Here is a 7,833-nt window from a genome sequence, read left to right on the forward strand (position 1 = left end):
TTTTCCTGTGTTATTAACTGTGCGGTGCCATCAAAACAACAAGGTCTGTCCTTATCTGCTGTGGTATTTATGGTTATTCTTTACTTACAAATGACTAAACACAATTAGTCCTTACATTATTCTTGCCACTGTGTGTGTTGAGCTCTTTGTTGTCAATGGAAACTGTTGAGTGATGACTTTTTCTGAAAATCTCTTGGTAATATTTTAACACAAGAAATATTTTGAAACTGTCTGAATTACAGCATTTTTAATGATGTAAATGTTGACCTGCTATTGTTTTCAGATGATTTGTTTTTCAAAACAAAGTTTCAGAAATCTTTCTCTCTTTTTCTCCTCTGAGAAAATGTAATAATTAAAACTATCAAAAATACAAAGAATATGACCATTCGTATCTATTATTTAGTTTGGCATATCTCACTGAAGGAACATGCTAGAATGTCACAGCCTAGAATTTATTACAGTGTCCCTAATTATTATGAATATGGCTTAATATTTGAAAAAAAGTCTGATATAAACTATTCATTTAACTCTGTATGTTTATTTCTGATGAACTATATTATAACTAGTACTTTTCTGTTAGAATAAATATTTCCTGTCAGTAACAGAAATTGTCAAATAAGATGCTAAGTCAGGTCTCCTTGGCCAGCCCTAAGTGACTATTATTTTCAGTACTAGATTTTAATTTTTTTTTTAAATTAACATTTTATTTTGCATGCCATTTTCAGGCAAAACAGAACCACTCAGTTTTTTCCCTGTTATGGGTTATGCTCTTTTATTATGTGTTTCTCAAGGCAATTTGAGTTATCTTTGTATAATAAATATGTATTGATGCCATTTCTTAATTGAGCAGGGTACCAATATCCCACTATTTCCCTACCTTTAAAGCAAATCAAACCCGACCCCTGTACAATATTATCTATACTGCCTTGGTTGCCATGGCCAAAAGCTGCCCCTGTTCCAGGATGGCAAGAACAGGGTGAACTTCATGTGCTCCTAAACATTGTTTCCCATGAGGTTAATTGTGATTTCTTCTGGTGTTCTCTCTGGCTGTGGTCTGTGGAAACAGAACCTGGAAGATGAGGGGAGAATTAATGATTTAGCAGTTGCAAACACAAGTTTGGAATTGTTAGAGGCCAAGGCTGTTATGAGGTACCACATTTCCCCAAAAAAGGTGCTGGTAAGACCCTTAACACCATCATTTAGATACTGCAATCCAAATTTAGTGTTTCATGACTAGAAATAAGGGAAGCATTCAGTCAGTTCTTTTGATACCATTTTGTTGAATCTCTGACAATAATTTCAAAACAATTTCACATAAATTGATTATGCAGCTGCTGCTGGCTTCTGTATTTCAGCAGTTCTGAATGCAGGGCCCTCAGGAGAGCATGAAAATAGATTTGGGGCTGTCTTGGCACCACTGGCTTTGGGCCTGCCTGGCAGGGATCATAAGTAATGTGGCCACAGAGCTCTTGGTTGGTACTGTGCAATCTGAAATTCATCCAGATCTTTGCTCTGCATCTGTTCTTCCCCGCGAAGAACTTCAGGAAGAACATTCCTGACCGCTGGAGTGAAAATTGCCTGTGAGGAAGAAGAGCATACTTCATGCAGTAAACACAAATATTTTTGAGACAAAGGTATATTTTGGTAATATTAAAACTGTGAAGATTCACGTGTCACTGACGTGTTTTGAATTAACCTTTTGTTTTGAATTAGCCCAGGAGCACTGCTCTGACGTGAAGTTCAGTGAATGCAACAGGTTAACTCAGCAGAACACAACAGTTCCTTGCAATAGCAGAGACAAGAAGAGTTGAATTTGTGATCCCTGTGGAAATGGATCAATGAAACAATGGTATTAAATATCTCTTTGAATCATTATCTTTGTTCAAGCTAGTACAAAACCATTTTTATGGGCATACCCACCATAATTTTTTGGCAGTCAGAGCAGAAGAGCATGGCATAGGTAAGATTAAAAAATAACAATTGTTGTAATTATTGCTATTTATGAAAGCTGACAAGTGACAAGTTACTATAGTAAAGGGATATTTTAAAATGTATAGGTTTTCCTAAGTTACATGATAATTATATGTGAGCTGCCATATTTTTAGTACTCGGCAACGCAAATGAATACAAATACTTTTGTTCATTTGTACCAAGATGGTCTGTGAATAATTACAGATTCATAAAAGTTAATTACAGTGAACTCCCAAAACAACTGGTTGGGTGAGTCAGTAACTGAAAAATCTATAAGTGTCTGAAAAGTCTATAAGTGATTCTGACACTCTGCATACAAATTTAAGTACAAATAAATCTTCTTCTTTTATTCAAATAGGTTTTAAAGCTGTTTTAATCTTTCCAGCACCTCCCCTGACATGGACAAACCAAATAATGTGCTGCCATGGGAAAAAAGTGCTCTAACGAAGGCTATTTGAACACTGATAGCTGTGGATGCACATGCCAGTATGGGCATCACGGCAATTTCTGTGCTATGTATATTGCATTACCCTGGACTCCCCTCAATTCTGTACAAGATCAAAGAACTTTTCTATTAGCTGCTTCTAATTTAGAACCTGTGACCCTGCTGGTTCTGTCTACCAGCTTGATTGCTTTCTGTTTATAAGAATTCATAAACGTGTAATGAATATACATGTATAAATTGGGATTTTTTTATTATTGTTGCAGGATTCTCCCCTAGGTCCTCGGGAACATCTGATTGATCTGAGATTTCCCAGAGTGAGAACTCCGTACAGAAATTATTTATTCAGGAAGGTTGAAGTTACCTTCATGTAATTCTGATTTTAAGTAGGTACCATTTTGTAACACTCCTGTTCATCTGCCTCCTGCTCCGGATACTGGTGGAGATTATCTTAAGTGGTTCTATTGCAGGGGTTTTTTCAATTTTATTTCCATTAAAATAATATTTTTCATTCATTTAGTTGGCTTCTCTATCTGGCACCTTCATCTGCCACTCAGCCCAGGGAATCAGTGGGCTGTTCTGACAGTGGCACAAAGGCTCTGGGATGGGCTCTGGGAAGGGCTCTGGGAAGGGCTGTGGGAAGGGCTCTGGGAAGGGCTCTGGGATGGGCTCTGGGAAGGGCTCTGGGAAGGGCTCTGGGAAGGGCTCTGGGAAGGGCTCTGGGAAGGGTTGCCCTCTGGGGGCAGCAGTTTGTGCAGCCTCGGCACCGATGCCCTCGAGGATAAATAACCAACCCAGGGAAGCGCCGTCCATCCCCTGGGAGGGCTTGATGCCCAGGAAAGAGGAGCTCAGACGACTCAACCTTCAAAAAAAGGGGAGGTGCAAGGGCAGAAATTGTCTCACATTTTTCTTGGCTTTGTCTTTCGGTTTCTGACAAAGCTCTTGCTGCCTGTCCGGCGTTGTATTTCCACGGGATGTTGTATCACAACAATACGAACGGTTAAAGCTTTGGGAAAACAAGTACCAGTGCTCTCCTAGAACACTTTTGATCCCCTAAATCACTGGAGATCCTCATGCTCACCGTCTTTTTTTTCTTTTTGTTTTCTCTCTAGACACAGCCTACGTGGGTACGAATCCACAGGGCTGCTGCTCCGGCTCATTCATCGTTCAGTTGTTGCAATGATTCTCCCTTCACCTTCTTCAGCCCACTTACCACAGACTGTCCTTTTATTTTCGTGCTTTGGTTAGAACACACAACTAGGATCTGCCCTGCTGCTCAGACTGTGTCATAATTACAGGGTACATCAGATCAGGGGCTTTTCTTTATGCAAAAGAAAATCTGACTATTCATGGTTTTAAGCTCCATTGAAGGTTGAAGCAGCTTTGATTCTTCTGCAAATCTCTCAGGGTCATTTTGTTCCACGGTCTATGCTTATCCTCTTTTTTTTTATTTATTTGTTTGTTTGTTTTCTTCATCTCTCTCAGTAATATGGTCTGAATTAGCACGCTCATTTGTCGAACAGGGTTTCATATTAATCAGAGTTCACTTGCATCCTTCCGACAACTTTTACTTTTTAGAAATTTTGTACACTGTATAATAATAAAAACAGTGTAAGCAGCAAGGAACAGAGATGAAAATATTACACCTTCAGGGCAGGGATAATTTCTTATCCCTAGTTGCCAGACCACCAGCCCTGATGACATGCTACCAGATTTTGGTTGGGACACTGTTTACACAAAAAATACCCATTATTGTATGAGCCCAAAAATCACTGTACTATGAATTTGTATTGAGAACTTTGAGAAAAAAAATTTGGAAGAATTGTAAGTAATAATGATTTTAGCTGATTTCAAGGATACTCTCGTACTGTAAAACCATGAGGACTTTTAAAACTAATTGGGGTATTGCAGTGAATAAGAAGTGCAATGCTTTGTGCAGAATGGGTTTAACGGGCATTTATACTCACAGACATACCACTAGAACTTTAAAAACATAACTGTAGTAAACAAATAAGGGAAACAAAGCCATAAATCAGTCTTAGTGACAACCCCTGGGACAGGTGGAACACAAGTTGCATTCTCTAGGGCCAAATAAAACCTTTGGGGAAGGTTTTTTGGGCCTAATTTTAATGAAGAATGGCCATGGAGGCTACGTTTTAGGTATTGATAACACAGCAAGTAGCAGGAAAAGAAAGAAAAAATATTGAGAGAAGCCTGGTTATTCTTACTCTCTGTTGTGCTTTTCCTGCTGAACTGGTAATTGGATGGAAGGAAAATGCAGTCTATAATAAATATACTGGATAATAGTCTATAATAAATATACTGGATGGTATAGGCTATAACTATTATTCAGTTTACAGTGGAATTGCTGCAGTGCTGAGAGTCTAGTTCAGAACTGGACTAAACTGAACTCATTTCAAGGTGTCTAGTCTTAATTATATGTTTTGCTTTTCCATGCATGTTCAATTTTAGATAAGCTTGATTGCACGCAACGTCTCAACTAATTTCTATTTGTTTCTTTTTTTTTCTTCCTTTTTTTTTTTTTTTTTTTTTTTTAACAGGATTGAAGGCTAGAAGCACATTGCTGAGCAACCTCAGGTGGCTATTTTCATCTGCTCTGATAACAACATGCGTTCTGAACAAAGAAAATGTTTGTTCTTTCCCTAGGAGATAGTTTTAATGCACATTCACTGTGTTCATCCTGTGACTTAGAGGAGCTTTCATGGTTCTAATTACAATCTGTTTGATCTCCTACTTCAATTCTAAAATAAGTCTGTAGTAATTCATGCAGCTAGGGTGTGTTGACTGAGAATGTATTGATAGCTTGTTCCATTTTCTTCTGTAGAAAAAAATGAAAGTAATAAAGACAGCAAAGCCTATTATTTCCCATGATTTCTGTATGAGAAGGGGAATCTGAAAATACATTAATTCACCTGACATGCAACCCAGCCATATTTTGGCATTGCTCTTCTATCATTCACAAGCACAGGAGACTTATTTCTGAGTTACTTTAGTCCTTATTTACCAAAGATCTTGTATGTCAAGGAGAATAGTAAATCCTTTATGACTCCAGCTACCAGAGCGAGTAAGCCCCTAATACAACCAAGGCACAAAAGGATTTACCATAAACTAAATTAAATCATCCAGACTCAGCTCATTAATAGATATGAAGGAATGGGTAGAAGAGAGAAATCAATTTAGCATCTCGGTAGGTCAGAACCAGAGTTGAGGGAGGTCCTGCAGGTAACAGGTGTGGGCCTGGGATGGACCAGAGCCTCCTGCAACAGGTGACATAACTGCTGACACAAAGCAGATTATACTTTGAAAACCAAATCATGCTGAAAATATTTATAGGCAAAAAGAGAAGAAAAATAAAACAGTGCTGCTCTTGGTCTGGCTTTTTCTTTCAGGTGTCTGGAATGACTTGCTGTCCAGTGGGGCTTATTGATAAAGTGCAGCTTAACGATTTTGATGAGGAACCCTGATAAACTTCCTCCAATTATTTCTGTGAGGATTTGAAATGGAAGACAATTCTAATCCTATTCTGTAATTATGATGTATGTTTCAAAACCCTGATCTCAATAACACCATTAAATAAAAACGAGACACAATTTACTTAATGGAGAAGGTTGTGTGGACCTTCAGTTTTGTTAAGAGAGCTAAGTTACAAGTATAAAAAAATTAATATGCAATTAATGCTGCCTTGATAGTAGTTACAAAGACAACTAAACCCTTTCAACAGAGAACGATTTTTTTTTATTTTTCAAGCAGTTACTCTAATGTAATTGCTACTTATAATCTGGTCTGCTTGATACAAATTCAGGATTTCATTGAACCTTCAAAGTGTCAGAGAGGAATATCACAGCTTTGAACTCTCTTTGGAAAAGTGCCTATATATCAGTGATCTTATTATAGTATTTCTCCATCAAACAATTTGAATTCACCTTCCTGTAATACCAAATTGCTTATATTTATTCCCATCACATTTCATAAAATGAATTGAACTACAACAGGGGTTTTTTTTCAGCTCTACATAGAATTCATGAATAAAAAATAAAAAAATAGGAAGGAAAATCACTGTGAAGTTTAGTAATGATCTATAATGGATCAAGGCAGGAATAGTGTTCAAGCTGATGCAGCAAAGTACTCTTGAGAATTTTCTTCCCTTTAGGGGAGAGTGTAGTTGTCATTAAATGTAAACCTAATCCAGCAGTGGTGCAATAAAACTAGAGGTAAACAATATGAGGCTGAGACAAATAATGCATGTTCCCACACTTAATATTTTCTAACCAACTTTAATGCCAAGTTTCAAAAGAGAACAATAGTGATTAAAATACATGTGACTGCAGGCTTGGTTATCTGCACAACTCTGTACAGGTACTGAAACTGATATACAGTGAAAAAGAGATAAATGCACAGAAAGAACCTGTGCAACCAGTAAAATTATAGTCTTAGTTTAAAGAAATCTCAATGAAATTAATCCATAGATAGAGATGCTCATAAAAGAAACATAAGTTTTTCTGAGTTACAAAAACTAGATGTGGGGGAACTGACGTAGAAAACATAATAAAATTACATGTAATCTGACTAAGGTATTAGACACACAGACAGGATAAGGTTCCAAGCTATTTTAAAATTTTTAGCTGTATTATTTTATGTCTTCATCTCTTTACTACATATTTAAAAAAATTAATTGTAACACCCTTAGATTATACTCGGTAAAACATTATCAGAGGTTTATTTTGGTGGTGTTACATCATTATTTTGTGATCCAGTTCCGTCAAAAGCATCAAAATGAATGAACATGCCTATAGTTCCAGTGTATATATAGTTTTCTAATATGCACATGTATTTCTGTGAAGAAAACCCCATGTGTGACTGAAAATCAGGTCTCAGAATTTTAAGTTAGTCCTACATGAACACAAAAGTATAATTCTAAACTGAGTGGGCTTTATCTTACAAACAAGTTAGTGGCATGGACAGAGCCTGCTAAAAAGAATGTGTATTTTGCTTTCAGTCCTATACAGTCTACTGTTTCAGTGAGATGCAAGTGTGTTATTTAATGGAAATGAAAGATGCACTTTATTCATAATTATAATAAAAAGGGTGAATGTACAATGTAGAGGTGACTAGATACATTTTTTTTTATTACAGTGATAGACTCATTGAGGAAAACCTCTTTTATGACACATTCCATTATTGCTGTTACAGACCCATAATTTGAAGATTACTGTTCAAAAACCCAGATGCAATGACTTTGCAATCACGGGTCCATTAAAGGTTTAAGAATTGTCTGGCTAGATTAGGAAGAACTTAGTTGTGAAAAATGCTGTGTGGTTTATTGTGCTACTTAAAATTGCACAGACACATGGCAAGCAGGCTGTGTCTGCAGAACAGTCAGGTCACCACTGTGCTGAGTG

Source organism: Chiroxiphia lanceolata, chromosome 13, assembly GCF_009829145.1.
Source record: "Chiroxiphia lanceolata isolate bChiLan1 chromosome 13, bChiLan1.pri, whole genome shotgun sequence".
In the NCBI taxonomy this organism is placed as follows: Eukaryota; Metazoa; Chordata; class Aves; order Passeriformes; family Pipridae; genus Chiroxiphia; species Chiroxiphia lanceolata.